This window comes from Oreochromis niloticus, linkage group LG12 (assembly GCF_001858045.2).
Source record: "Oreochromis niloticus isolate F11D_XX linkage group LG12, O_niloticus_UMD_NMBU, whole genome shotgun sequence".
NCBI lineage: Eukaryota > Metazoa > Chordata > Actinopteri > Cichliformes > Cichlidae > Oreochromis > Oreochromis niloticus.
In genome coordinates, this window is record NC_031977.2 from 8,359,796 (window position 1) to 8,365,795 (window position 6,000).

Sequence of the window (6,000 nt, forward strand, 5' to 3'; positions counted from 1 at the left end):
ACCCTCAACACCGGGCCGAACCTTGGAGTTCTGTATGTCCATTCAGGCACACTCCATGCTTGATCTGTAGGCAATTCCTCTCAGAAGTGGAGTCACGGTGGAGGCGTCGGAAGGGCGGAAGGCGTTCCCTCAGTGGCTCTCCTCTTCTGAGATTGTGTAAAAACATAAGTCAATGTAATGTAAGCAGCTTGAAAAGAAAGTCATTGAACTTGTTCAAATTTCTGCGAGACGGTTGCTCACATGCGGGCGGCACAGTGGTTAGCACCGTTACCGCACAGGAAGAAGGTCTTGAGTTTAGCTCTACCGTGGTTCTGTGTGGAGTTTGCATGTTCTTCCTGTTTTTGCGTGGGTTCTTTCCTTGTACTCCGGCTTCCTGCCACAGTCCAACGACCTGCAGTTAGTGGCAAGAGGTTAGTTGAAAAGTCTAAATCGCCCACAGGTGCGAATGGTTTTCTGTGTCTATGTGTTAGCTCTGCAACAGACTGGTGACCTGTGGAGGGTGTACCCTGCTTCTCGCCCTAAGATAGCTGGGATAGGCTCGAGTTCCCCTGTGACACTGAAAAAGAAACACAGCAGAGAATGGATGGGTGGCTGATCAAACGTAAACATTTCCAGTCACTTTCAGTTCAAGCTGCTTAGCATGATCTCACATTTGCCAATTTCTCTATCTCTTCCCCCTCTGTTGTGTGTGTGTGTGAGATATTCTGTCTTTTGCCATTTCTTCTGTCTCTTTCCCCTGATCTGTGAGTGTGTGTGTGTGTTTGTCCCACATATTGCATACTCTGCTTTTGTCTTCAGATCAGGTAGGAAGTGTCTGTGTGGTTGAGCTGGTCTGGTCTGTCTAGACTTTCAGTAGATAGATCAGGCTGCACCCACCTGTGAAACAGGTGGAGGGTCACCAGGACATGCAGAACTCGCTGACAGACTCCTGGCCACCTCTTGCCTCCTTAGTAGAAATGGGCCACTCCCAGAGGCGGAGGGCTGTGAGGCACCGCCCGCCGGGCCCTCACCTTTGGGAAAACCCTCAACACCGGGCCGAACCTTGGAGTTCTGTATGTCCATTCAGGCACACTCCATGCTTGATCTGTAGGCAATTCCTCTCAGAAGTGGAGTCACGGTGGAGGCGTCGGAAGGCGGAAGGCGTTCCCTCAGTGGCTCTCCTCTTCTGAGATTGTGTAAAAACATAAGTCAATGTAATGTAAGCAGCTTGAAAAGAAAGTCATTGAACTTGTTCAAATTTCTGCGAGACGGTTGCTCACATGCGGGCGCACAGTGGTTAGCACCGTTACCGCACAGGAAGAAGGTCTTGAGTTAGCTCTACCGTGGTTCTGTGTGGAGTTTGCATGTTTTCCTGTTTTTGCGTGGGTTCTTTCCTTGTACTCCGGCTTCCTGCCACAGTCCAACGACCTGCAGTTAGTGGCAAGAGGTTAGTTGAAAGTGTAAATCGCCCACAGGTGCGAATGGTTTTCTGTGTCTATGTGTTAGCTCTGCAACAGACTGGTGACCTGTGGAGGGTGTACCCTGCTTCTCGCCCTAAGATAGCTGGGATAGGCTCGAGTTCCCCTGTGACACTGAAAAGAAACACAGCAGAGAATGGATGGGTGGCTGATCAACGTAAACATTTCCAGTCACTTTCAGTTCAAGCTGCTTAGCATGATCTCACATTTGCCAATTTCTCTATCTCTTCCCTCTCTGTTGTGTGTGTGTGTGTGTGTGAGATATTCTCTCTTTTGCCATTTCTTCTGTCTCTTTCCCCTGATCTGTGAGTGTGTGTGTGTGTTTGTCCACATATTGCATACTCTGCTTTTGTCTTCAGATCAGGTAGGAAGTGTCTGTGTGGTTGAGCTGGTCTGGTCTGTCTAGACTTTCAGTAGATAGATCAGGCTGCACCCACCTGTGAAACAGGTGGAGGGTCACCAGACATGCAGAACTCGCTGACAGACTCCTGGCCACCTCTTGCCTCCTTAGTAGAAATGGGCCACTCCCAGAGGCGGAGGGCTGTGAGGCACCGCCCGCCGGGCCCTCACCTTTGGGAAAACCCTCAACACCGGGCCGAACCTTGGAGTTCTGTATGTCCATTCAGGCACACTCCATGCTTGATCTGTAGGCAATTCCTCTCAGAAGTGGAGTCACGGTGGAGGCGTCGGAAGGGCGGAAGGCGTTCCCTCAGTGGCTCTCCTCTTCTGAGATTGTGTAAAAACATAAGTCAATGTAATGTAAGCAGCTTGAAAAGAAAGTCATTGAACTTGTTCAAATTTCTGCGAGACGGTTGCTCACATGCGGGCGGCACAGTGGTTAGCACCGTTACCGCACAGGAAGAAGGTCTTGAGTTTAGCTCTACCGTGGTTCTGTGTGGAGTTTGCATGTTCTTCCTGTTTTTGCGTGGGTTCTTTCCTTGTACTCCGGCTTCCTGCCACAGTCCAACGACCTGCAGTTAGTGGCAAGAGGTTAGTTGAAAAGTCTAAATCGCCCACAGGTGCGAATGGTTTTCTGTGTCTATGTGTTAGCTCTGCAACAGACTGGTGACCTGTGGAGGGTGTACCCTGCTTCTCGCCCTAAGATAGCTGGATAGGCTCGAGTTCCCCTGTGACACTGAAAAAGAAACACAGCAGAGAATGGAGGGTGGCTGATCAAACGTAACATTTCCAGTCACTTTCAGTTCAAGCTGCTTAGCATGATCTCACATTTGCCAATTTCTCTATCTCTTCCCTCTCTGTTGTGGTGTGTGTGTGTGGTGTGTGAGATATTCTCTCTTTTGCCATTTCTTCTGTCTCTTTCCCCTGATCTGTGAGTGTGTGTGTGTGTGTTTGTCCCACATATTGCATACTCTGCTTGTCTTCAGATCAGGTAGGAAGTGTCTGTGTGGTTGAGCTGGTCTGGTCTGTCTAGACTTTCAGTAGATAGATCAGGCTGCACCCACCTGTGAAACAGGTGGAGGGTCACCAGGACATGCAGAACTCGCTGACAGACTCCTGGCCACCTCTTGCCTCCTTAGTAGAAATGGGCCACTCCCAGAGGCGGAGGGCTGTGAGGCACCGCCCGCCGGGCCCTCACGTGGGAAACCCTCAACACCGGCCGAACCTTGGAGTTCTGTATGTCCATTCAGGCACACTCCATGCTTGATCTGTAGGCAATTCCTCTCAGAAGTGGAGTCACGGTGGAGGCGTCGGAAGGGCGGAAGGCGTTCCCTCAGTGGCTCTCCTCTTCTGAGATTGTGTAAAAACATAAGTCAATGTAATGTAAGCAGCTTGAAAAGAAAGTCATTGAACTTGTTCAAATTTCTGCGAGACGGTTGCTCACATGCGGGCGGCACAGTGGTTAGCACCGTTACCGCACAGGAAGAAGGTCTTGAGTTTAGCTCTACCGTGGTTCTGTGTGGAGTTGCATGTTCTTCCTGTTTTTGCGTGGTTCTTTCCTTGTACTCCGGCTTCCTGCCACAGTCCAACGACCTGCAGTTAGTGGCAAGAGGTTAGTTGAAAAGTCTAAATCGCCCACAGGTGCGAATGGTTTTCTGTGTCTATGTGTTAGCTCTGCAACAGACTGGTGACCTGTGGAGGGTGTACCCTGCTTCTCGCCCTAAGATAGCTGGGATAGGCTCGAGTTCCCCTGTGACACTGAAAAAGAAACACAGCAGAGAGTGGAGGGTGGCTGATCAAACGTAAACATTTCCAGTCACTTTCAGTTCAAGCTGCTTAGCATGATCTCACATTTGCCAATTTCTCTATCTCTTCCCTCTCTGTTGGTGTGTGTGGTGTGTGGTGTGTGAGATATTCTCTCTTTTGCCATTTCTTCTGTCTCTTTCCCCTGATCTGTGAGTGTGTGTGTGTGTTTGTCCCACATATTGCATACTCTGCTTGTCTTCAGATCAGGTAGGAAGTGTCTGTGTGGTTGAGCTGGTCTGGTCTGTCTAGACTTTCAGTAGATAGATCAGGCTGCACCCACCTGTGAAACAGGTGGAGGGTCACCAGGACATGCAGAACTCGCTGACAGACTCCTGGCCACCTCTTGCCTCCTTAGTATGGGCCACTCCAGAGGCGGAGGGCTGTGAGGCACCGCCCGCGGCCCTCACCTTGGGAAAACCCTCAACACCGGGCCGAACCTTGGAGTTCTGTATGTCCATTCAGGCACACTCCATGCTTGATCTGTAGGCAATTCCTCTAAGAATGGAGTCACGGTGGAGGCGTCGGAAGGGCGGAAGGCGTTCCTCAGTGGCTCTCCTCTTCTGAGATTGTGTAAAAACATAAGTCAATGTAATGTAAGCAGCTTGAAAAGAAAGTCATTGAACTTGTTCAAATTTCTGCGAGACGGTTGCTCACACGCGGGCGGCACAGTGGTTAGCACCGTTACCGCACAGGAAGAAGGTCTTGAGTTCAGCTCTACCGTGGTTCTGTGTGGAGTTTGCATGTTCTTCCTGTTTTTGCGTGGGTTCTTTCCTTGTACTCCGGCTTCCTGCCACAGTCCAACGACCTGCAGTTAGTGGCAAGAGGTTAGTTGAAAAGTCTAAATCGCCCACAGGTGCGAATGGTTTTCTGTGTCTATGTGTTAGCTCTGCAACAGACTGGTGACCTGTGGAGGGTGTACCCTGCTTCTCGCCCTAAGATAGCTGGGATAGGCTCGAGTTCCCCTGTGACACTGAAAAGAACACAGCAGAGAATGGATGGGTGGCTGATCAAACGTAAACATTTCCAGTCACTTTCAGTTCAGCTGCTTAGCATGATCTCACATTTGCCAATTTCTCTATCTCTTCCCTCTCTGTTGTGGTGTGTGTGTGGTGTGTGGTGTGAGATATTCTCTCTTTTGCCATTTCTTCTGTCTCTTTCCCCTGATCTGTGAGTGTGTGGTGTGTGTGTGTTTGTCCCACATATTGCATACTCTGCTTTGTCTTCAGATCAGGTAGAAGTGTCTGTGTGGTTGAGCTGGTCTGGTCTGTCTAGACTTTCAGTAGATAGATCAGGCTGCACCCACCTGTGAAACAGGTGGAGGGTCACCAGGACATGCAGAACTCGCTGACAGACTCCTGGCCACCTCTTGCCTCCTTAGTAGAAATGGGCCACTCCCAGAGGCGGAGGGCTGTGAGGCACGCCCGCCGGCCCTCACCTTTGGGAAAACCTCAACACCGGGCCGAACCTTGGAGTTCTGTATGTCCATTCAGGCACACTCCATGCTTGATCTGTAGGCAATTCCTCTCAGAAGTGGAGTCACGGTGGAGCGTCGGAAGGGCGGAAGGCGTTCCCTCAGTGGCTCTCCTCTTCTGAGATTGTGTAAAACATAAGTCAATGTAATGTAAGCAGCTTGAAAGAAAGTCATTGAACTTGTTCAAATTTCTGCGAGACGGTTGCTCACATGCGGGCGCACAGTGTTAGCACCTTACCGCACAGGAGAAGGTCTTGAGTTAGCTCTACCGTGGTTCTGTGTGGAGTTTGCATGTTCTTCCTGTTTTTGCGTGGGTTCTTTCCTTGTACTCCGGCTTCCTGCCACAGTCCAACGACCTGCAGTTAGTGCAGAGGTTAGTTGAAAAGTCTAAATCGCCCACAGTGCGAATGGTTTTCTGTGTCTATGTGTTAGCTCTGCAACAGACTGGTGACCTGTGGAGGGTGTACCCTGCTTCTCGCCCTAAGATAGCTGGGATAGGCTCGAGTTCCCCTGTGACACTGAAAAGAAACACAGCAGGAATGGATGGGTGGCTGATCAAACGTAAACATTTCCAGTCACTTTCAGTTCAAGCTGCTTAGCATGATCTCACATTTGCCAATTTCTCTATCTCTTCCCCCTCTGTTGTGTGTGTGTGTGTGTGAGATATTCTCTTTTGCCATTTCTTCTGTCTCTTTCCCCTGATCTGTGAGTGTGTGTGTGTGTTTGTCCCACATATTGCATACTCTGCTTTTGTCTTCAGATCAGGTAGGAAGTGTCTGTGTGGTTGAGCTGGTCTGGTCTGTCTAGACTTTCAGTAGATAGATCAGGCTGCACCCACCTGTGAAACAGGTGGAGGGTCACCAGGAC

The 6,000-nt window shown here is 50.0% G+C and overlaps 1 long non-coding RNA gene across 2 annotated transcripts; it reads right to left on the reverse strand.

The window, feature by feature from the left end:
- Positions 1-2,070: 2,070 nt before the first annotated feature.
- On the reverse strand, positions 2,071-3,054 carry LOC109204610 (uncharacterized). Of its 2 annotated transcripts, XR_002064129.2 has the most exons (4): positions 2,921-3,054; positions 2,528-2,592; positions 2,278-2,428; positions 2,071-2,183 (listed from the first exon to the last, which is right to left on the reverse strand). It is a non-coding gene; the product is annotated as an uncharacterized LOC109204610 (long non-coding RNA). The 2 variants fall into 2 exon arrangements; XR_002064128.2 differs by having other exon boundaries at positions 2,278-2,592.
- Between the last annotated feature and the right edge of the window lie 2,946 nt (positions 3,055-6,000).